A 25,662-nucleotide genomic window follows, 5' to 3' on the forward strand; every position below is an offset into this window, starting at 1 on the left:
ATTCTGCATATATATATATATATATATATATATATATATATATATATATATATATATACATATAGAAACAGATTTTTCAATATTATACGTGCTATTAAATTGCTTCCTTCTGTCCATTCATGCCCCTGTCTGAGTATTGTGATATCTGATCATGTAGCCCTAGTCTTGGAGCTTCTTTCCCCTCGAAGGTAACATCCAGTGCTTGTGGCACTTTAACACCCTGCTGCTCTCGGACCAAAACTTTTCTACAGACACCCCCACTGTAGATCCAGATTCTATGGTCAGTTTAGAGGAACCTCTAACATTAGGAGAAATAACTCCAGCAATTAGGTCTATGCAGAGCAGTAAGTCACATGGCCTAGATGGGTACCCCATAGAGTTTCCAAACTGTCTCCACTTCTGAATTCTATGTTTTCAGGCTGTCTGGCACGCGCAACTGTCACCAACGCTACAGGAAACCTTACTATTAAAACATTACTATTAAAAAAAGAAATACCTGCTGGACCGTGGTTCATATCTTCCTATTTCCATCCTAAATGCGAAATGTCAAAATTGTTGCCAAGGCCCTCGCCCATCGCCTTGAATAAATTCTCCAATCTATAATCTTGTCTTGAGACAAGTTTTATACAGGGAAGACACCTCATTTTCTAATTGCCGTAGGCTTTTCAATGTTATTTATACATCTCCATTCCCAGTGGTCTTTCATTCTCGTGATGCAGAGAATGCCTTTGACCATGTTCAGTGGAACTAGTGCATCTTTTTCTACACTCAACATGTTTACTCTTGTTAATCCCACAGCAGTTCATATGTCCTTTTAATAGCTTTCAGTTCAAAATTGCATGTGAGAGCTTTTCCTGTTTTTTTTTTTTTTTTTTTAAACAACTATTTTTTTTTTTTTTTTTTTTTTTTTTTTTTTTAAAAAAAAAAACAACAACATTGAGTATTTTCTCGCACTAAACTTGACTTGACTCACTGCCTCTCCTGCTGCTGGGTTGGGTCAATTCTATGAAAATGAATATACTTCCAAAATGTCTTTACTTTTTTCAATGTATCCCAGTTTTTAACTCCAAAGCTTTTTTTTATTTATTCTTTTAAATTGCATTATTTCCTCATTTATAAGAGCCCTATTGTGCCCAGTGATAATTTCCTACAAAGTTACAATCTGACACCCTGTCCAGTGCAGGTAGAGGCAGCCGCATCCTCTCTCCCTCTGGTGGTGGAGGTAGCTCCAGCTCCACTGGGGTGGAGGTAGAGGCAGCCGCAGCCCCTCTCCCTCTGGTGGTGGAGGTAGAGGCAGCTGCAGCCCCTCTCCCTCTGGTGGTGGAGGTGGCTCAGCTCCTCTGGGGTGGAGGTAGAGGCAGCCGGTGGTGGAGATGGCTCCAGCTCCTCTGGGGTGGAGGTCTCCTCTCTCTGGTGGTGGAGGTAGCTCCAGCTCCTCTGGGGTGGAGGTAGATGCAGCCGCAGCTCCTCTCCCTCTGCAGACTCTCTCCCTGTGGTGGTGGAGACAGGAGCAGCGGGTAATCTTCCTCTGCCAGTGGAGGCAGAAGCAGTAGGTAGTCTCCCGCTGGTGGTGGAGAAGAGAGCTGCAGGTCGTCTCACTCTAACCCTGGAGACTGGTGCGACTCTCTCAGATGCTGGAAACTAATGCGGATCTCCCTCGTTTGCTGGAGACAACCCCGTGGGCTTCTCTCCGTGTGGTGCTGGAGACAATGGGGCCTCTCCCTGGGGAGCTGGAGACAGTGGGGCTTCTCCCTTCATTTTAATTTGCTAAATGCAGCTATGGCCACTTGTTTTGCATCACCCGATAGAATTACCTATTTTTGCTTCATAAAGTTAAATGTTTTGTGTTCCTTCTTAGCTAAAATGCTACAATAGTAAGGCGACGAATGTAATAATTATGAAAATAACATTCAAAGCTGCTTTTTAAGATCCAAATAATAGTTTTACTATACTGTAAGTATGACTGATATGCATGACCATGCACCCCTGTGCTTACCATAAACAGATGTATGGTACGTATTTCAGTAATAGTGTACTGCAGTGACTTTCTAAGAAATTAAAGAGCATAGTACAAATAAACCTTGTGCCATACTGTTTTCCCAATTCAGTTCATACACTATAAAGTAAGCAGAGTTTATAGAGCTCGCATTTTTATTTTAGATTACACTACTGGTCAACAGTTTTAGAACACCTCAATTTTTCCAGTTTTCATTGAAATTTACGCAGTTTAATGTCTCAATGTACTCTGAAATTAAAGCATAGAAATAAACAATCAAGAAATCAAGACAAGATCAAAACAAGAAATCATGGAATTGTTTTGTTTAACAAAATTTAATCTAAATTTTTGACTCATCAAAGTAGCCACCTTTTGCAGATGTAACAGCCGAACACACTCGTGCATTCTTTCTACAATGGAAATCAAATATTGTTCAGAAAGTTCTTCCCAACACTGTTGTAGAAGTTCCCCCAAATGTGTTGCATTTGTAGGTTGCTTTGCTTTCACCCTTCTGTCCAGTTCATCCCAAACCAGCTTGATGGGGTTTAAGTCTGGAGACTGTGCTGGCCATTCCATGAATTGAAGCCTACCATCTTGTTCTTTTCTTCTAAGGTAGTTCTGACATAGCATGGAGCTATGTTTTGGGTCATTATCTTGCTGTAGGATGAACCCCTGACCAACTAGATACCAGAGGGTATTGCATGGCGCTGCAAAATGCTGTGGTAGCCGTTTTGGTTCAGGGTGCCACACACTCTGTGCAAGTCGCCGGCTCTGGATCCAGCAAAAGAGCCCCAGACCATCACGCTTCCTCCTCCATGTTTGACAGTTGGTGTCACACACCGAGGAACCATCCTTTCGCCTACTCGACGGCGTACAAAAACCCTGCGTGATGAACCGAAGATTTCAAATTTTGATTCATCGGTCCATAAGACCTTCTTCCAGTCTCCAGGAGTCCACTGGTGGTGCTTCATGGCCCAGGCAAGCCTCTTTTTCTTATTTTGCCATCTGAGCAATGGCTTTCTTACTGCCACTTGACCTGTCAAACCTGCAGCTCGAAGTCTTCTCTTCACAGTTGAAACTGAGATTTGCTTACTTCGACCCGTGTTAAGCTGTGCTTGAAGCTGTTGTCCTGTGAGCTGCCTATCATGCAAGCTGTTGACTCTCAGAAACTTGTCTTCTGATTCTGTTGTGGCTTTGGGTCTGCCAGACCTCTTCCTGTCAGTTTCCTCCAGTTTCCAAGTGCCTTTTGATGGTGTAGGAAACTGTACTCACTGACACCTTGGCTTTCTTTGCAATTTCTCTAAAAGGAAAGACCTACACTTTTAAGGGTTATAATGGTCTGTCTGTCTTCCTTTGTTAATTGCCTTTTTTTTCTCACCATTATGATAGCAATATACTACTTCCTGCAGTACAATACTGTCCAAATAATGCTTAAGAGGATGTAGTAACTCAGTCTAGTTCCAACAGTGCATTTATACAGACAGAGGGTTTGTAAGTAATCAACAAAGGTTGGGACACCTGTAGGAATTGTTAGCATCAACTTTCAAGGCTTAATTTACTTCCATTGCTGCAGAACAGCTGTAAGTTGTTAACCCATTACTTGTTCCCTGAAAAAGGCCTTTTTTATAACTCTGAAATGTACATTATTTTTCAGTTTTTGGTAACCTAAACTTTTTTTTAACCTCTGGCAGTTTATTTCTTACCTTTGTACCATTTCAAGGTAATTCATTGGACTTCAACTGCTTAAATTTCAATAAAAACTGGAAAAATGGGGGTGTTCTAAAACTTTTGACCAGTAGTGTATGTTAGAAGTGCAGCCAATGAAATCGATGGGCTGATCTCTACCTGTCCTTTCACCCATCTCCGCCCACATGGAACTCTTTATGGTATTGGCGGTCCGTTGTGTTCCAAATTCCTCACAACTGGCTCGTGAGGTATTCCAATGAGACGGGGTTTGTTGGAGGTGACTGACCTTTGCCAATAAAAAAAAAACACAACTTTAAGTAAACATATAGACATAATAATACCTTTACGTCCTGCAGAGGCAAATGGTGTGGCTAAAGCAAACATAATGAATGTATGACAAGCATAATGGGAAAACAGTGGAAAGGGAAGATTTTATTATACAAATCACTAAAAAGTAGGTCAATACAAACATGGGTTAAGTGAAAAACAGGGAGGAAGAAACTAATATTAATAGACTAAGGTTAGGACATACAGCATTACATTATCATTTATACAGCAGGATTGGGAGTCATGACAATGGCTTATGTAGTAATTGTGGTGAACAAGAAACAGTGGAACATATTCAGCAAAGAAACATATTAAACAGAAAGTTAAGGGAAATAGACATTGAAGTAACAACAGTAAATTATATTTTGAAGGTAGAAAGGAGAGAAAAGCAAATGGAGAAAGAGAAAGGTATATTTAAATTTATATACAGAATAGTGAAATGGGAGAAAATACAGTATAAGGGAAGAAGTAAATGTACATATATAAAGGTAGAGGGTGCTCATCATCTCTTTAGATAGCTTGCACCAACAACCCCTAAAAAGACTTTTGACCATGTATCCTGCAAACAAAGAAAGTTACAGTAATGCAATAACATTTAATACATTTACAGTAACCCTTGTATGAGTTAAACAGATCAAATATGTACATTAATTTAGCCTTTTTCAACTTTGCGCTTTGCAAATCTCGTCACCCTAGCAATAAAGCACATTGAAAGCATTGTAAAGCCCAGAGGGGTATGGTAAATCAGTAAAAACCAGGAAAACCACCATGCTTGCAGGATGCATTGGTTGGTTCACCCTCTCTGCTTGTGGTAACTTGGGAAAGAAACCATTGGTGTATGTCTTTTACGCGCTTTAGTAGAACCAACACTTGATACACGATTTGTACAGTGCTCCATGCAACAACGCAGCAGCAGCCTCTGCTGATACAAGTACTGTACTTACTGTGGGAAGACCCCGTCGGAAGTACGGATCGGCATGCAAGACAAATCACAATTACTACACTACGCAATACAACATTGTTGCCTGACGTACCGCGCAACCCTTTTTGTTGTTCTTAAGTGCTGAATTGCAGTTGTTTGTGAAAAAAAGAAGGGCATCTTCTTGGAATACTGATATTTTGTCTAGTAATGTGTGGGAAGAAACTACATGAAAATATGTGTTTTTGCTGAATATTATTATTAGAAAAATATTGTGTAGTCCCTAGCTCCTTTACATTCTGATTGACTCATTTAGTTGGGAATAGCGGCTCCTCATTGGTCTGTGATGCCTTAGTTTTTTTGTACCGGATAATCAAGTATATATGTGCAGACTGTACTTAGGGACATGCTGTATTTTAGAAAATGCTGTTAAAATGCTTTAATTTCATGCAGAAGCCTTTGCGCCTGTTTACCTCCCTTCTCAAATAAAATATACCTCTATTTGTTAGATTATACGGTAATCAGCTGTGGAAACAAGTCTCGTAGTTTTTTTGCTGATTGGAATCATGCGCCGTCCTGTAAAAGGAATTAAACCTTTGGATTGGTTGAAGAGGCGTCAATCAGCGAGAGAGCTGTATCCAGTTCGCAGACGGACAGTGACAGAAGGAAAGTCGTTGGTAGGCGTGGTCCCCGAGTTGCAATTGGAGGAACGAGTTGCATAAATTACGTATGTTATTAAGTAATAGGGTTTGGAAGCCTGTTAGTCACGAGTTTGCAGCACCGATTGGCTGTGATGAAAACAGGGTGTGACTAGAGGCGGGGTTTGTGGTCTGGTCCACAGTTCCAGCGTCGAAAAAAAACTAAAAAAAAACTCGCTGTGGATAAGCTTTGGAGGGTGGAAAAGTTAAAAAACAAACAAGCAAGCAAGCAAGCAAACAAAAAAACAAAAAACAAAAAACAAAAAAAAAACAACAACAACAACAACAACAACAACAGAACACAACACAATAACAGTAAATAAATCCGCACAATATTCGCAGAGGGGTGAGTCGCTGATGTAATTTCTTAATTTTAACACAGTGTTGATACGTCAAAAGATACAAAATATTACTGCAGTCAGTCCTACACCCGGGGTTATAAAAGTGAATAATGAAGGTATAATGACTGTTGATGCTTGTACATATACACTTGTGTTTTTGTACGTATAAAGAACAGTTAAATCGCACAGTATCGTACCACTGTGCAGATGCCGTGAGAAAGTGGGAATAGAATACGAGAAAGCGAAAGTGCATATTTAAGGGTTTGTTACAGTTGGTACTGAAAGGCACGGATTAATATTGGCCATTAATATTGTATGTATTTATGTATTTATTGTTTTTCTAATAACTGATGGTATAATTCTAAGTAATGCAATACTTAAACCTTACAGCGCTGTTACTTTGGTAGATACTGTCATTGTGATAAACCCGCAGTATTATCCCCTTTGCTCTTGTCGTAAACCAAGGATACTGTTAATACCGCCCGTTTTATTTTTTCTTCTTTAGATAAACCAGGACTTTTCTGAATTGTCATGGTGGTAATATCGAAAACTACATGTGAGATTTGGTAATACCAGGGAGTACTAGATAAAATGCATTGTCATTTTCTTTCTGTCAGGGGTAAAAGAAAAAAAAAAGCCCCCCCCAAAAAACGAAAAAAAAAAAACGAGTACAGTACTTAAAATGCGTTTATTTAAAATGAGTAGTGAAACTTGGCATGCTTTCTGAGCCTTACAGATTTTCGAATAGTTTTTTTTTTTTTCCCCCAATACATAAGAACATAAGAAATAGTTTAGTTACCCAATATTATAAGCACATGTAGGCGCTGCAAATTATGACCTGTACAACTAATAACATAGGGCCTGATGAGGAGTTTCTTCCGTTTACGGGTTTGGAGTGACTCGAGTGGCAAGCTGGCTATGAAGGGCTGACTTCAGGTGGTGGGTCTGCAGCTCAGATGACTTCTGGGGAATATAAACAAGTGTACTGTCAACAATGGCAGTTTGTTTCTTTGTAAACCGCTTGGCTTCTTGTTTTCATCAGACAATTATAAGTTTCAAGCCTTGACTACCAGCCTATAATAACACTGAAAGATGGACTTTTAAACAGGTATTTCAGATTCTGGCCACTTAAGTCAGCTGCATAAGACACACACAGTTTATTTGCCCCCCTCATTTTTTCTGTTAAATTATTCTTGATTATTATAATTATTTTTAACAGTACAGTACAGTTTCCTGTGGTCCTGGTTTGTGAATTAAATTTAAAGCAGGGATGGAAATAAAACTCTATTTGACATGGGAAAACTATCCTTATTTGTTATAATTACATGGCTGGTTTCACATACCTCGATTACAGTAGCATCAACCCTGGACTGCCTTACCTAAAGTGAAATGACATCAAATTAGTTCTAATCTAATCGGGGTCTGTGAACCCAGCTGAGAGTGCTGTATGCAACAGGCCCCAGGTCCTCTAAGGGTTCCTCTGACAGTGTTGTAGTGCCAGTTAATGGATCTGTTGCTCTGGTGATGGTATCCTCTCTGTACTAAAGCACAGAGCAGCGATCCATGGCCAAAACAGTAAGCGGTCTGAGTTTTACATAGTGCTTTGTGTGAGAATGATTTGAGCCAGCTTGGTTAAGGGGGCTGATTTACACTTTGGAGTAAAAAGCTTTGTAAATGACTCTTTCATTTACAAAAAGGTTACAAATTACAATCAAATTTACAATGAGAAATTAAGAACCTCACTCACTTTAACCACCTTAAATTAAGTACCTACTGTGCTTATTTCTAGTTTTGTGACTTTAACAGGTGTTTTTCTCCTTTTGAAAAAAACAAAAACAAAAACAAAACAGTAATTTACTCAATCAGCCCAAGGTTATGGAGAAGGCAGGAGCTGTTCCTGGTTCATGCAGGGACTGGAGGAAATTAGGGATACTTTTTATAAGAGCTGCTGCTGTGCTGTGTCCTTGGTTTCCTGCTTTTATATACAAACAAAATCAGTGTTTTCAGGTAACTGTGGGCTCTGTCTTTTACAGCCTGTGCTTTAATTACCACATTCATATCTTCCATGAAGCTTGCTGTTATAGGCCATCCTTAAAAAAATATACACTTTTCTGTGTTCTCTAAAATGCGCTGTACGCTGTTAAAACCGACAAGTTGATATATTTACAAAAAAAAAAAAAAAAGGAAACTCTAAAACAACACATTTTGGTAACCTATACTAAATTAAATGAAGGTCAGTCAAAAACGTTTTCCCACTGTTTCACTGTGTTCAGTATGAATACCTGAATAATTCTGGTTGAAACAAAATACAGAATTTTAGTTAAATTCACTCGGTTCAAATAAGCATGAGCAATTGTTAGTCTACAGTGCGTGTGCTGTAGGTGGGATATTCTTTTGCACAGTGAAGTTTAACGATTACTAAGCACAGTGTGACGACAATATTCAGGTTTATTTATTGAAACCTCTGTACAGCAGGTTGTTTATTTGTTTCTATAGCAAATAATTGGGGAACCTACCCTTATAATAAAGTAAAATAGTAATAGTAAAATGATAGCAAAGTGTAAGAAAGCCTAGTGAAAGCATTGTAAAGCACAGAGCGTTATAGTAAAGCATATTAATAAACATGGCAAACCAGGCTCAACTATGATAAATGCATAGTATAACTGGTAAAAGCATTGGAAAACTGCAAAAGTACTGTGCAGAAATAGGAAAGCTTGTATTAGGGCTGGGCAAAGTGATGCATAGAGAAGGGTTATTCTGGCGTTATTGCAATTTCAAGCTGTAACTGTTTGAACCTGTTATTGATGGGGAAACTGTAGTTTATATAGACCTGTTGAAGCATTGTTACAGTGCTTCCTGTTATAAGGTGGCCTTTTAAAACACAGAACTAGTTATATGGCAGCAATCATGGTTGTGGCTCCTTTTTGCCCGATCATGCCATGTCACTTGCACATTCATTCTCGTTAGAAGAGAAACACAAATAACTCAGTCTGGTAACATTTGGACCTGACAACAGACTAGAAAAGCTGAGCCCTGTGCTTATGTAATGCTTCTACTCTGCAATGATGTTAAATCTGTGATGCTAACTGATTTGGTTTTGTGGTTTATAAACCTTCTGAATCTCTGCACTGTAGAATGTAACATTCAGTCAGACTCGCACACAGCAAAGGATTGGGGATTAAAAGCCTTATGTGTTGAGGTCACAGTCTGCTGTCTCATGCACGCACTGGCTTTCTCCTTGTGCAGTGCAGTGGTTTTGGGCACATATTTGTTAGTGCTGGGACACATATCCGAATTAATATTATTTTACATGTTTTCGGATACGAAAATCAGATGTTCGTATTCGCTACAAAAGACAAAAATACCTTGCACTTGTTTACTTGCACCTCACCAGAAGTTGTGTGACAATTGAAAGACATTGCAAATGAAAAAGGGCTCCGTGTGATATGAGACTCTCATAGGACAGAAAAAAAGGTAAGGATGTCATTCTGAAATGCCTCGCGTAAACAGTACCCGACGACTTCAAAATGTTGTGTAGGGATTTTTATATAGATGGTATGTATTATCAAGGCTTGAAGTTAACGTATATTTGGTAGCATGTTGAAACCCAAAACACTTAATTTGCTACAAGTTTTTATGCTGTAGTAGCATTTTTCTGATACCGTATATGACCGACTGTCACAGAGACGGCCGAAGTGGGCGGCGTCAGAACCAGGAAAGGTAATGCAATACACAAAACACAGGACGGATGAAATGAAGTGATGAAGACGCCTGTTGGCGCCGGTTTATTACAAAATAAAAGGTTTACACAAACACGAAAAACACAGGACACGGCACTCTACGCCAAAATAAATAGACAAACGAAAACAGACTAAACTTAACACAACGGTGCACGGACAGACATTGACAAACACGGTGAGCAGATACTTTGTTGTTATTATTATTATTACTACTACTTTACTTATTTCCTCCGTCTCCAATCCCGTTCTCCGCTCACCGAACACCCAACCGCCAGTATGTGACAACGTGCATCTATATATACTATTGTGCTGGGATTCAATTACCAATTAATTATTCACTTGAATCCCAGCACGTGAATTAATAAAGTGCAATTCCCCGTGCTCACATATTACTACATTTTACTTGCACGTGAAGTGCTGTGCAATCCTCGTGCCTAAATACACATATACATTTTTAAACACTCGTGTTACACAGACCCGTTTATATCCCGTGTGCCAATGTCTATACACCAACATTTAAACACACCACACGCAACACATAACAGATAATATACACAGGGGCGGGCACTTTGTTACATATACCCCCTCCTGTGCAAAGCACACATGGCCTCAATGGCCACCTCCCCCCTTAAAAGCCCAAAAGTCCCGCCCAAAGTCCTTGGCCAGGACCAGAGGCTTCCAGGGGCCCACAGGTCGTAATGCTGTCAGCAGGGTAGCATTCTCCTGCCAGGGTAGTCCTAGCAGCGGAAAGGCTGCTTGGGGTGTGGTCTCCTGACCTTCCCCCTCCTTCGGCGCCGGCAGCTCCCCTTGGTGGGGCTTCAACCACCGTTCTTCCTGCACGGAAGAAACTGCAGAGGGAGCAGGTCTCCGGACCTCCCCCACGATCTCCGGCGGAGAAACTGCTGCTGGGGTTGGCGGTCTCCAGACCTCCTCCCCCTTCTCCGGCAGCGAAACTGCTGCTGGGGTTGGCGGTCTCCAGACCTCCTCCCCCTCCTCCGGCAGCGAAACTGCTGCTGGGGTTGGCGGTCTCCAGACCTCCTCCCCCTCCTCCGGCAGCGAAACTGCTGCTGGGGTTGGCGGTCTCCAGACCTCCTCCCCCTCCTCCGGCAGCGAAACTGCTGCTGGGGTTGGCGGTCTCCAGACCTCCTCCCCCTCCTCCGGCAGCGAAACTGCTGCTGGGGTTGGCGGTCTCCAGACCTCCTCCCCCTTCTTCGTGGCCGGCAGCTCCCCTTCGTGGGGTTCCGGCCACAGTACTTCCGGCTGTGATGCGGAGCGGCGGGCAACCCCAGGCGATGCGGAGCGGCGGGCAACCCCAGGCGATGCGGAGCGGCGGGCAACCCCAGGCGATGCGGAGCGGCGGGCAACCCCAGGCGATGCGGAGCGGCGGGCAACCCCAGGCGATGCATCCTTGGGCGAAGCGAGGCTGGCATCCTTGGGCGAAGCGAGGCTGGCATCCTTGGGCGAAGCGAGGCTGGCATCCTTGGGCGAAGCGAGGCTGGCAGTCAGGACAAGCTGGGGTGCGGGTGTTGGCCCTCTTTTCGGCCACTGCAGCCGGGAGGTTCTTCCCCGTGCTTCCCTCAGCAGCCTATGCAAGGGCTGCTGAGGACCGCCAGCATCTAGTCCTGGCCCTTGTGGTGCAGGGAGAGGCAGCTCCTGCTCCTCTCCCCCTGATGGAGGTGGAGGCAGAGGAAGCTCCAGCTCCTCTCCTCGTGATGGTGGGGGAAGTGATACCAGCAGGCATTCACCCTCTGCTGGTGGGGGAAGTGATACCAGCAGGCATTCACCCTCTGCTGGTGGGGGAAGTGATACCAGCAGGCATTCACCCTCTGCTGGTGGACAGGAACCCAGCAGGCATTCACCCTCTGCTGGTGGACAGGGACCCAGCAGGCATTCACCCTCTGCTGGTGGACAGGGACCCAGCAGGCATTCACCCTCTGCTGGTGGGGGAAGTGATACCAGCAGGCATTCACCCTCTGCTGGTGGGGGACAGTGATACCAGCAGGCATTCACCCTCTGCTGGTGGACAGGGACCCAGCAGGCATTCACCCTCTGCTGGTGGCGGAGGCAGAGGCAGCTCCTGCTGCTCTGCTCCTGCCGGTGGAGGTGGCGGAGGCAGAGGCAGCTCCTGCTGCTCTGCTCCTGCCGGTGGAGGTGGCGGAGGCAGAGGCAGCTCCTGCTGCTCTGCTCCTGCCGGTGGAGGTGGCGGAGGCAGAGGCAGCTCCTGCTGCTCTCCCCCTGCCGGTGGAGGTGGCGGAGGCAGAGGCAGCTCCTGCTGCTCTCCCCCTGCCGGTGGAGGTGGCGGAGGCAGAGGCAGCTCCTGCTGCTCTGCTCCTGCCGGTGGAGGTGGCGGAGGCAGAGGCAGCTCCTGCTGCTCTCCCCCTGCCGGTGGAGGTGGCGGAGGCAGAGCCAGCTCCTGCTGCTCTCCCCCTGCCGGTGGAGGTGGCGGAGGCAGAGGCAGCTCCTGCTGCTCTCCCCCTGCCGGTGGAGGTGGCGGAGGCAGAGGCAGCTCCTGCTGCTCTGCGCCTGCCGGTGGAGGTGGCGGAGGCAGAGGCAGCTCCTGCTGCTCTGCGCCTGCCGGTGGAGGTGGCGGAGGCAGAGGCAGCTCCTGCTGCTCTGCGCCTGCCGGTGGAGGTGGCGGAGGCAGAGGCAGCTCCTGCTGCTCTGCTCCTGCCCATGGAGGTGGGAGCGGCGTGTAGTCTCCTGGTGGTGGAGGTGGGAGCGGTGTGTAGTCTCCCCTTGATACAGGGGACTGGTGCGGCTCTCCCTCACTTGCAGGGGACTGGTGCGGCTCTTCCTCCCTTGCAGGGGACTGGTGCGGCTGTGGAGACAGCGGTGGGACCTCTGCCTTCCTCTTCCCCTTTCCCCTTCTCTGCCACCTCCTCACCTTCCTCTCCTGCGGCAGTTCCTCCTCTCCCTCCTGGTAGGGGCAGCGGAAGGGACAATTGGCAAAGAGATGGTCCTGGTTGCAGAGGAGGCACCCCGGCAAGGACTGGTTACATCGCCGGGGATGTCTGGCCCTTAGGCGGCACTCCTCCTCCCTGTCCCTCACCTCTTTATCCTCTTTCCTGCTTCTCCCCATTTCTTTCTTTTTTTTTTTTTTTTTTTTTTTTTCGTAATCCAAAGACGCCCCCTTTTTTTTTTTTTTTTTTTTTCTCCCACACAAAAAAAAAACCTCTCCTGGTCTGACGCTTGGAGGCGCTGTTATCCCACGCAGGACACCACGTGTCACAGAGACGGCCGAAGTGGGCGGCGTCAGAACCAGGAAAGGTAATGCAATACACAAAACACAGGACGGATGAAATGAAGTGATGAAGACGCCTGTTGGCGCCGGTTTAATACAAAATAAAAGGTTTACACAAACACGAAAAACACAGGACACGGCACTCTACGCCAAAATAAATAGACAAACGAAAACAGACTAAACTTAACACAACGGTGCACGGACAGACACTGACAAACACGGTGAGCAGATACTTTGTTGTTATTATTATTATTACTACTACTTTACTTATTTCCTCCGTCTCCAATCCCGTTCTCTGCTCACCGAACACCCAACCGCCAGTATGTGACAACGTGCATCTATATATACTATTGTGCTGGGATTCAATTACCAATTAATTATTCACTTGAATCCCAGCACGTGAATTAATAAAGTGCAATTCCCCGTGCTCACATATTACTACATTTTACTTGCACGTGAAGTGCTGTGCAATCCTCGTGCCTAAATACACATATACATTTTTAAACACTCGTGTTACACAGACCCGTTTATATCCCGTGTACCAATGTCTATACACCAACATTTAAACACCACACGCAACACATAACAGATAATATACACAGGGGCGGGCACTTTGTTACACCGACCCAGTGTGAAAACATACATAATTACCATTTTTTTTAAACACGTATATTGTTAGTGTCTTTCATAAAATGGTAAAACATTTCTAACACTTCCAGATAGATGACTGTGGTTTGTACCGGCCCATGTAGATACGCGCAAGGCCCACAGTGCAAATCGTATTGGACAGTGGAGTACACATATGTACAGTACAGAACAACGTGGATACGATTTGAAGGTATGAAGTTTATAGACCAAAAGTCAAATTAAATAACTGTTAAAACATTACAATTTTATACGATAACAGGCAATGACCTAACAGGATATTAAGTTAATTCAGTGTCTATAAAATGCTAATTTAATCTGTCATGGAGATTATTTTGTTATAATGTTAACACTGGTTTCACCCACGCTAAAAATGAACACACAATAGATAGATAATTGTAACTATCAAAATTTTGACTAAGAAACAAAAAAACAAACAACCAAAAACAAACAGGAGCAAATAGCTATAGCTGTAAGGTCTAGAGTGGAAGGGGGGGAGAAATCAACAAAAAAAACAGAAGGGAGACCGCATCAAAACAAGGACAACAACAGGTAAGACAACCATTAAATGTATTTATCTAAATGCTAGAAGTATCGGAAACAAAATTTTAGAATTTGAAGCTACTGCACTAACAAGTAACTATGATGTGATAGGTGTTACAGAAACTTGGCTGTCTGAGAGTGATGAGGACGAATATAATATTTGTGGATATACACTGTATAGGAAAGACAGGCAGGACAGAAGAGGTGGAGGGGTAGCGCTATACTTAAGAAACGGTCTTGAAGCCCAGGTGTTAAACCTGGACAAAGAAAACAAAGCCGAATCAATATGGGTCAGAATAACGGACAAAATTTCAAAGAGTATAATAATAGGAGCATGCTATAGACCGCCAGATTCAGACGGTGAGAAAAATAATCTGTTATACAATTACATTAGAAATGCGTGTAGCAAAGGAGAAGCCATACTAATGGGGGATTTCAACTTCCCCCATATAAAATGGGAAAACCCGGTGGGGAGCACGATGGACGAAATTGAAATGGTGGAAATGACAAATGACTGCTTCCTAACACAATTTGTCAAGGCACCGACTAGAGGGGAGGCATGCCTTGATTTAGTCTTTTCAAATAACGAAGACAGAATAACTAAAACAGAGGTCAGAGAACCACTGGCAAACTCAGACCACAATATGGTCTCATTTGAAGTGCTTTTTAAAACCCCAAAAGTAATGACTAAACCTAAGGTTTACAATTTTAGAGAAGCAAACTATAACGGTATGAAACAGAGTCTAACAGAAGTAGATTGGTATAAAATAGAGAAAACATCCACAGGAAAAGGATGGCTATTCTTCAAAAATGTAGTACTAGAGGTGCAAAACAATTACATCCCTGAAGTAGACTAATCTAAATGTAAAACTAAATTGCCAAAATGGTTTAATAGATCAATTAAAAAAAAAAAAAATCAGTGAAAAAGAGCACTTTACAGAGCATTTAAAGGGACCAAAAACAAAGTACACAGAAAGAGTACACAGAACTGCAACGCAAGTCAAAAAAGAAGTTAGAAAGGCCAAGAGAGAAATAGAAATGAACATTGCTAAGGGGGCTAAAACCAATTCCAAAATGTTTTTCCAATATTACAACAGCAAGAGAACATTCAAAGAGGAGGTTAAATGTCTAAGAGATACAAATGGCAAAATCACAGATGAAGAAAAAAAAAATAGCAAATATATTAAATGATTACTTTTCACAAGTTTTTACAAAGGAGGATACGGACAACATGCCCCACATGTCAACCTGTTCCTATCCAGTTTTAAATAACTTTAGCATAACCGAGGCAGAAGTGTTAAAGGGACTAGGAACTCTTAAAATAAACAAATCCCCTGGGCCGGATGAGATCCTCCCAATAGTACTCAAAGAAATGAAAGAAGTAATTTACAAACCGCTAACCAAGATCATGCAACAGTCTCTTGACACGGGTTGTACCGACAGACTGGAAAATTGCAAACGTAATACCAATCCACAAAAAGGGAAATAAAACTGAACCAGATAACTACAGACCAATAAGCCTGACTTCTATTATATGGAAACTTATGGAAACTATAATAAGATCCAAAATGGAAAATTACCTATATGGTAACAGTATCCTGGGAGACAGTGAACATGGTTTTAGGAAAGGGAGATCGTGTCTAACTAACCTGCTCAATTTTTTCGAGGATACAACATCGATAATGGATAATTGCAAAGCATATGACATGTTTATTTAGATTTCCAGAAAGCTTTTGACAAAAATCCTGCATAAAAGATTAATTCTCAAACTGAATGCAGTAGGGATTCAAGGAAACACATGTACATGGATTAGGGAGTGGTTAACATGTAGAAAACAGAAAGTACTGATTAGAGGAGAAACCTCAGAATGGAGTGAGGTAACCAGTGGAGTACCACAGGGATCAGTATTAGGTTCTCTGGTATTCCTAATCTACATTAATGATTTAGATTCTGGTATAGTAAGCAAACTTGTTTAATTTTCAGACGACACAAAAATAGGAGGAGTGGCAAACACTGTTGCAGCAGCAAAGTTCATTCAAAATGATCTAGACAAGATTTAGAACTGGGCAGACACATGGTAAATGACATTTAATAGAGAAGTGTAAGGTACTGCACGCAGGAAATAAACATGTGCATTATAAATATCATATGGGAGATACTGAAATTGAAGAAGGAATCTATGAAAAAAACCTAAGAGTTTATGTTGACTCAAATGTCTTCACCTAGACAATGTGGGGAAGCTATAAAAGGCCAACAAAATGCATGGATATATAGTAAAAAGTGTTGAATTTAAATCAAGGCAAGTAATGTTAAAACTGTACAGTGCATTAGTAAGACCCCATCTTGAATACTGTGTCCAGTTCTAGTCACCTTGCTACAAAAAGGATATTGCTGCTCTAGAAAGAGTGCAAAGAAGAGCACCCAGAAGTATTCCGGGTTTAAAAGGCATGTCATACGCAGACAGGCTAAAAGAATAGAATCTATTCAGTCTTGAACAGAGAAGACTATGTGGCGATCTGATTCAAGCATTCAAAATTCTAAAAGGTATTGACACTGTCAAACCAGTGGACTTTTTTGACCTGAAAAAAGAATCAAGGACCAGGGGTCACAAATGGAGATTAGACTTGTTTTACACAGAGAATCGTGAGGGTCTGGAATCAATTCCCCAGTAACGTTGTTGAAGCTGACACCCTGGGATCCTTGAAGAAGCTGCTTGATGAGATTCTGGAATCAATAAGCTACTAACAACCAAACGAGCAAGATAGGCCGAATGGCCTCCTCTCTTTTGTAAACTTTCTTTTGTTCTTATGTAATGCTACCATGATCCAAGTAACATCCGTTTTATCAGTACAAATAATATAATACAATCTTGAGGTCATTAATTTAACTAGTGAAACGTGTGCTTTTTAACACAAAATGTTATACACACAAACACACACACACACACCCCTAACTAATGTCACTGTTTAATAAAACAAACTCAGTTTTTTTTTTTTTTTTTTTTTTTTTTTAATCTTGATTGATCTCCTTTATTCGGTTAGTTAATTTCTTAAAAATTTTCAGCATTTAAAAATGCAGTAAAAAGGCATTGTGCGAGCATTACATATTGATGAACAAACCAGTTAGTATAACACGTTGCATGAATCTTTTAAATGTAACGGGTGGTGGAATTAGCTTTCATTTTCAAAACAGCTCTGTTGTGGTTGTAACCTTATAGTAAGGTCATACAATGCAAGATTCTATGATCTTGTAGCACACGTTTACTTTATTTATTTTTTTAATAGGTGTGTATGATTGGTTATTTATCGAAATCTCAGTCAACAACTGAAGACATAAGAGGATAATTTTGTATCATTTAGTTTGCACCGATGAAACATAACCTGGTTAATGTACTGATGGCATATCAAATGCTTAGATGACAGATATGGTTGCATTCTTGTAGAACTTAAGGCTAAAAAAATACATTTTAATAAGCAATTGCATTAGTTCCATTACTTAGTTGAGCACAAGGTGGTTTCAATAAATACTTTCTGATTTAAATATAGGGCTACTATAGTTTGGGTTATTCAGTCTATTTGAAACAGTAGGTAGGTGTTTATTTTTAAAGTTGTTTTTATATATAGTTATTAGTAGAATAAACCTCTCCCGAATAAGATCATTTTGCTACCTACTTTTCAGGTAGATAACAAATCGGCACTACTTCCTGAAAAAGTTAACTGCTAGCAGTGATATTATGTATTGTAGCGATCTCAGTCAATGCTGGTAGGCGCATCACACGGGGCGAGACAATCCACACACGGGCCGAGGCAATCCACACACGGGGCGAGGCAATCCACACACAAAGTGAGGCCGTATCAGCACTATGCTTTAGTGCAAGAGGTCCCGGGTTCGTTCCCGCCCTCCGCCTGTGTGTGGATTGCCTCGCCCTGTGTGATGCGCCTGCCTGCGTTAGCTGAGATCTCTACAATATATAATATCACTGCTAGAAGTTAACTTTTTAAGGCAGTTGACGCTGAGTTTTTTTTCACCATTTTACAATGCAATTTCTATGTGTGTTTTATTTGAAATGTTTAAAGTTAAATTTCAGTTGTTTGCTTGTTCAGTTCAGTGGCAAGGAATGAAAAATAAATAAACTGTAATGTGATGTCAACTTTATGTACTATTTATTTTGGGAATAAACAAAACAATGTTTAACTTGAACTGCTATTTGGCATCATTTGTTTTGTTGTTAATTCACTGGTGTAAAGTAAGGCCTATACAACGTATTCTTTACTCGAAGGATATTTTTCTATTCTAACGTGTTACATAATGTAACGTCATGCTGTAAAATAAAGGCCCACACACAGGGGCAATGCCCCCTGCCCCTGCTGCTATGTTGTCTCTCTCTGCATCAGATCAATATAATGGCTATTATTACTTTTTGAAAAACGAACAAATATAAAATTATGAGTGAATATCCAAACGTGAAAGTTCTGCTTTCATCCCAGCACTAGTCTTTATATGGTGGTTGTCATACTTGGAGGTTCAGTGTATTTGTGTTTATGCTGGGACAAATATTCCGTTATTCAAACAGCAAAGAAATAGCGTGAAATGTATTCAGAGAACAATGTCATGCTGTATTTGGGCCAGATAAATAAACTGATTATATTAGATCTGGTTACTGAAAAGATTTGAATCAACTTTTAAGTCAGGTCTCTGCTACTGGGTAGTTTTTGTGGTGTACTGACAACTGTGATTAATTAGTGCTGGGACGAATATTCAAATATTCAACAAACACAGCTTCAAATGTAATCAGTGACAAAATGACCATATGTATTCATTCATAGAACTGAATTTATAAATTAGTTTATCAAAAAGATTATCAATCAGTCTTTATTTTTATATAGCACCTTTCATGGTGGGCCACTATCACAAAGTGCTTTACAAGATAGTGAGGAACAATGCAAATACATTAAATATTGGCATACCACAGTAAATACAAGGCTAGGGTGTGAATTCTAAACATCGTAGATGTGTGTGTCAAACCTGAAAGAGCAGTTTAGACAACAGCTAATGACAGATATCAGACTTGGAGCAATGAAAGCAATTTGAGCAAATTGTACTTTACAGAAGAGTATTTCTTATTATTAAGTAGATGGTCTATTTAAGTTTTTTTTTTTTTTTTTTTTTTTTTTCAAATATGGTGCAAATTCTACTTTTGTTTTCCAGCTAATTCATATTAAAAAAAATAAAATATTGGAAAATTAAAAAAAAAAAAAAAAAAAAAAAAAAAATCCATGTTCATCCCAGCACTACAAGCAGCAAAGTCCATTAAGAAAGACTATTTCTGTGTAGCTGATTTTATCTCTCCAGATATCTACTGTAATATTGGTACGATCTTATTCTTTGTCAGCTCATTGGATGTTTAAAATGTCAATCACACATTTGAAATCATATTCCAGCATAGCTAATTACTTGGTGTTATGTACTTCTTCTGAATACAGTTTACTGTACACCTGCAGAACCACTTAAACAGATGTCCCAAAACCTGGTATTAACATTATTTGCATCCTTTTTTAAAATCCCAGATTGTGGGACTATATGCTATAAGGGTATCTGTCTGTCCATTCATCTTTCTGTATGCCACACTTACATTTCTATGATCATCAACCTTTCATCACACTCCTGGCTCTGATTTTCTTATCCTGATCTGAAGCAGTTATTCTCTAAACACACACTCAGCCCCCTGCATCAGTTCGGTAGTGGAAGTGCTGCAGGTCAGGGTGGTTTCCAGTCTGTGTTTCTCCACAGTGAGATTATTCTTTATATTTCACTGTGTTTCACTTGCTCCCTGTACTGCAGTTCTTACTGTTTAACTGGTTCATGTTAGGGGTGTGACCCTTCGTTGTGCAAAGATGAATCCTGATACTTTCTTTACATGATATATTGTATCGCAGTACAATATATACGATTGATATGTATTGTGATCACAACATAGAGAATTACAGCTCACCGAGTGGTTCTTGAATGAAGAGTGTGTATTTTTAAAGTTGGTATGACTACATAAGGTCCCTGTCTCATTCAGTGTGTACCTTTTAACAAGAAGGACCATCATTAAATGACGATTTCATCTTGCTGTGCATCATGCAGGTAGCCCATAGGGACCATTACATGTATCATGTCACAACCTCCAAATAAGTATCGGATTGCAGCCTGCCAGCTGTGTCCTCTTGTCCTGTTTCTGTGCAGTACTTGAAGTATTGGTTAGGAATCCCTTTGTTAGCTCCTTTTGAGAGTTTTTTCAGTTAAGTCCACCTCCTCTTATTCTGGCTGCATAGTCAGACAATGCCTCGTGCTGCTGTGACCTGACGGGGCGTCTCTTTGGAAGTAGTTGGTGCGTTGCATCATGTACTGTTTATTTGAGTTGCACAGTGTCCGGATGTCTGTCTTTCTTCTGTATATTAGTGTATCTGTCGGTGTGTGTCTCTGTGTCAGTCTTCTCTGACACAGTCTCCTCCCCCTCCTCTTCATATCAATCAGAGATTGAGGCAGCACAGAGACACACTGACTAGATTATGTTGAAATCATGGTGTTGATCATCAGGATACCATGTTAAAACCCTGAAGTGCACTGTGATCCCTGAGCACGGCTCCTGTCTCAAATCTTCACATTGTGATTGTGGTTCTCTGAGACATCTGGGTTAGCAGCATGTTGTGGAAGAGTGTTAGGTAGGTGCTCAATCTCCTGTGATCATGTAGCCTGTTTAAGAAAAAAAAAAAACAGATACAAGACCAGGGGTAGACTGTATTCTTTAGGCCTTTGCTATGAATGTGCTGAGCCTGAATAATACACAGTAAAGGGTGGAGTGGTGAGGGTAGCCATGCTGTTGATACTGAATCATCCTTCAAGACCCGACTTAACAGGGTTTTGAGATCAGCCAGCTGTTTGGAACCGAACAGCCTCCTTTCATTTGTAAATGTTATTATTATGTTATGTTCTTCATATAGTTAATAGGGAAGTGCTCAGTGTTTCTAAACGTGATTGTACTGTGTTGTGACAACAGTACATGCCAGTATCAGTTCATCTTGATTTACCCGCTATAGTTCTTGTCACACTTTGTACTGTCAGTGGAGGGTTCTGGTTGTCTGATGTGGGCATCTCTATGTGTCTACATGCTGTCTCCTGAACGTAATTGAAATTTTCTCACAGTTAGGACATCAGTTTCTTGGTGCAACAACAACATTGCACTTACATAGCACCTTTCAAGACCAAGTCCTCTCAAAACACTGAACACATTTTAGCAGAGTCGTTATGATTAAAAACTAAAATAGTTTCAATGAATTGGAAACATCTTAGTTGTTACTCGTGAATTGACTTTAAACAGCCAACCTTAAGGCAATGTACCAAGAAATGTCTTTTCAAAGAGAAACAAGATAAAAGAAAAACAGGGACAGACTGCTTGTCTTGTGAGGATTTCCAAAGGCTAGGGGTGAGGTAAGAGATTGTCCTTCACCCCTGGTACGCATTTTAAACCTTGGAAGCTGCAGCAAAAACTGGATTTATTATACAGCCAGGGATGTATGGGGATAATAATAGTTCCATGAGATTTACTGCCACTGGTGCTCAGTATCACTATTGAGGCAGTAAGGACATGGTCCCTACTGTATAGTGTACAAAAAATAAGAATATTTAATTTATTTATTTTGAAAGAGCATTAAATAATGGGAAGAAAAGAAAAACAAAACAAAAACAACTGTCAGCCCTGGTACTGCTAGGTTTCCTATGAAAGTGTCTGTTTAATCTCCTTGATTGAAATCTAAAACATGAGAAGTTTGACCAGCAGCCATTTCAGATTTACACACCTTTTCTGTGTTGGTTAATGTAAATTCCTGATTGCTCAATTCTATGGTCGTGCCCTCTCCTCTGTTCTGTTCCACACTGGCTCAGTGGTTCAAAGTCCAGAGCTCTCCTGTTCAAACACCCTGTCCCTGTGAGATACAGTTGTGGCAGCTGTTATTGTCACCCTGGGGAAGAAATTACCTGTGAAGAGGATGTAGAATAGTCTGTACTTGTGCAGTGATGGAGCACATTCTAGGTTTTACTATGAGCTTGATGAGCCACAGTGTATAGGTACAGTGTTAAGTTCAGGTGTTTCTTATAAAGCTCCTAGTAAAACCAGGAATGGGATAAACTGCTATGCAATGTCTTATTTCCCGCCCTGATTTATGGAAAGACTCAGAATAAATGACACTGCGCATATCCTACTGTGTAATCCCTGCATACAGTATTTGACATGCATACAGTATCTATGACAATGGTTAAATGTTTAGGTAAAGTTTTTTAAATGTTACTATTAAAAACATCAGTGCTGGTCACTCTCATGTGTAAATTGTAATAGAAAAGGCTTAAACAGGTGTATCAACACACAGACAGTAAGATAGGATGGGATACAAGGAGCAGTGATGCAAATGAGAGTGATGGTGTCTCAGGACTTTCACCCTTCACTGTACTGTAGAGGGTTAATGTGGGGAATGTATTACTTCATTAACAAGGAGTTTAATAAGACATATCTGAGCTTGTTACATTGTGGCTAATCAAGCTCCTGGAATGGGTGAAGCTGCTATGCAACAGGAGTCTTAATTCCATTCCTGATTTTTGCAGTTTTCCCATGCTTCTCCCATGGTTCCCTGCAGTAAAAGAGTAATGACAAGGTGTAATGAAACATAGTGAAAGCATTGGTAAGCATTGTAAAAACCTGGATAGGTATAGTAAAGCATGGTAAACTGTAGTAGGGCTCCAGACCAACTTTTTGCACTGGGAGCCAATGGCACTGCACTTGCTCTGACACTGCACTTGTCCTCGAATGCGGCTGCTGTAAGCGTTCTTATTCTTCATGCTGTCATTTTACATCTTTGGTTCTTTTAAAAGTGAACTTCAAATTCCCTGCAGTTCTGCCTTTTGGCAATGTGTTCCTTAACTCAGCCTCTGAACTAATTGGCCTTAACTTAAGCCTGTGAACTTTATACAACGGTCAAATCTTTCTTCTTGTTTACAATGTGAGTGTCACCAGCAATTACAATGTCTACATCACATGGCCATTTGGTCTTTGTTTCCTTTTGGTTGTGGATCAAACTTTTCAAGGGAAGGGCCCTCTGCACTAATTCTCACAAGATCTTCAACAGTTGTAGCCTTCTCATTTCTAGCCAGCAGTCGGCTAAATTGCCGTCTACTTTGCCAGATTAGCTGCCTAAAATAGTTATTTCAAAAAGAAAAAAACAACCAAACTAGTTTTGAGAGTGTTTGTATGTTCCAGTCAATGGTATTCCAAATTTAATTCTGTTCCAGTGAAATAGCTGCTATTTCCTCAATTCATTACATGTGTAAGCAGAGTAAAACATTCCTTCTCTGAGGGCGTTTCGTTTCCAGGCTTTATGCTTCCGTGGACACAGTGAATGTACCAATCAGTTTTGAGCTAACAAGCAATGTTGGTGATGAAGGTCAAACTGTACAGTTATATACCTGAGTCAGTAACCGTACAGCAGAGTTAGGACATTATATAACTTTTTTTTTTTTTTTTTTTTAAACAACCAACGTTTTCTATGTAAGATTGTCTTTTTTACCAAAGTGTACGAAATACAGTGAGTATATGTTATAGCATTGTAAAATGTGTTATGCATTGACTAACTTTTAACATTTAACACAAGATCGATCTGAAACCTGGCATATACAATTGCTTCAGGAAACAACATTCACATTGCACAATTAATTAATATGACACTGTTGGTTATTTTATTTGTATGTGCTTTGTTTTGCTAATTCAATCTTTGTTAAATGAAAAAATGTATCGGCTCTTTTGTGCAAAGGTATCGTTGCTATGCTTTCGTGCGAGAGGTCCCGGGTTCACATCCGTCCTACGCCTGTGTGGATTGCCTCACCCTGTGTGATGCGGCTGCCTGCATTAACCAAGATCACTACAGTATGTTCAAACTTATGTACAGTATGAGTCTCTTCTTCCTCCTCCTCTTTTGAAGACTCTTTCCATGTTTTCCCAAAACACAGACATATTTTCTTTGTGTTATTTCGCATGAGATGTAGACTCTGCAGTACTACTAGTGCTAGATGCAGCAGACAAACTAGAGAACAAATCTGATATTTGACATGACTAGAAACTAAGGCTTCATACTATGCCAACAAAGTCTATGTTGGTTTAATGGAGGCTGCACAGTTTACAAACAAACCTTTATCAGCTTGATATGTCAATCTTTTTAATTTCCTATTACTTTTTTGTTTGTTTGTTTAATTCTCGACCTGTTTGTTCTCGTCTTAAAGTTAACGGGGCACATGTGCCACACTACCGTTTCCAAGTTCAGACGTTTTACCATTTTTTAAATCTTCATTCAACAATTCAGTTCTGTGTTTTTTGTACCTGCGTCTCCACATTCCTCACATGTGTAGTCTTTCATATTCGATCAGACTGACCCTCTCACACTAGCTTAAAAGGTGTGTGCTGGCGTGCAGCGCATTCCTACATATTGCTGTGGCAAAGTGCCCGGCCTGCGTGTATTTTGTGTTGTGTGTTGAGTGTTAATGTTGGTGTATAGTCATTGGTACACGGGATATAAACGGGTCTGTGCAATCCTTGTGCCTAAATACAAACATACATTTTAAACACTCATGTTACAGACCTGTTTATATCCTGTGTACCAATGACCTATACACCAACATTTAACACACCACACGCACAGAAAATACACACAGGGGCGGGCACTTTGCCCCAGTTGCACATAAAAAAAATAATAAAATAAGTTAAAGTGGGAGATTGCACTTTTGATGTTGCTAGTCTTTTTAACCCTTTCAGGACCAAGCATTTTTCAGCGGGATACTCCCTAAGGACCAGGTGTTTTTTGGGCTATATTTGACTCTTCTTATAAAAATCCAATTTTCACAGTAGCACCTTGTTAATTATTTATTTATTTTGTTTTTCAATGTTGTGTATTATTATTATTATTATTATTATTATTATTATTATTATTATTATTTATCGTAGCCTGAGTGAAGACAGCCTCACACGTGTCACACCAAAAAGTTTCAAGAATCTTAAATTCGGCCAATTAATTCGGGACTCTAGATGTGAAGGTCCATTTCGCTGACGAAATAGTCAGTGGTACCATGTTGATGTCTAGGTTAATATTTTATCATAATATATGCACGTGTTTCAAAGATACTTAAATATAATTTTTTCTTTTTTTTTAAAGAAAAAAAAAAATATATATATATATATATATATATATATATATATATATATATATATATACATTTTGAAGATGCTGGTTCTAGAAGAGTAAAGCCTGGCAGCCCTGCTGGCTAAAGAGATGGATTAAATCTTTATCCGAGACACGTAATCAGAACCCTGCTGTGGCCAGGGAGAGCCACGTATCACCCACCCCTATCCTCTACCATACCACTCCCCTGAGTAAATACTGTCAGAAAGAGAGGGGACATACATTGAAAATAACATAAATGTAAAATGATCCCATCCTTAGCAGT

At 40.9% G+C, this 25,662-nt stretch overlaps 1 protein-coding gene across 14 annotated transcripts in view; it reads left to right on the forward strand.

Moving 5' to 3' along the window:
* Nucleotides 1-5,747: 5,747 nt before the first annotated feature.
* The window catches only part of LOC121314291 (microtubule-associated protein 4-like), a 129,670-nt gene continuing 109,755 nt past the window's right edge, over nt 5,748-25,662 (forward strand). For 7 of the 14 annotated variants that reach the window (XM_041247370.1, XM_041247377.1, XM_041247381.1 and 4 more), the window contains exon 1: nt 5,752-5,972. The gene's annotated coding sequence lies outside the window, so the exon portion shown is untranslated. Of the gene's footprint in view, nt 5,973-23,978; nt 24,092-25,662 lie in introns of all 14 variants that reach the window. The other 7 variants (XM_041247372.1, XM_041247383.1, XM_041247373.1 and 4 more) reach the window with 4 other exon arrangements.

Source organism: Polyodon spathula, chromosome 4, assembly GCF_017654505.1.
Source record: "Polyodon spathula isolate WHYD16114869_AA chromosome 4, ASM1765450v1, whole genome shotgun sequence".
Taxonomy (NCBI): domain Eukaryota; kingdom Metazoa; phylum Chordata; class Actinopteri; order Acipenseriformes; family Polyodontidae; genus Polyodon; species Polyodon spathula.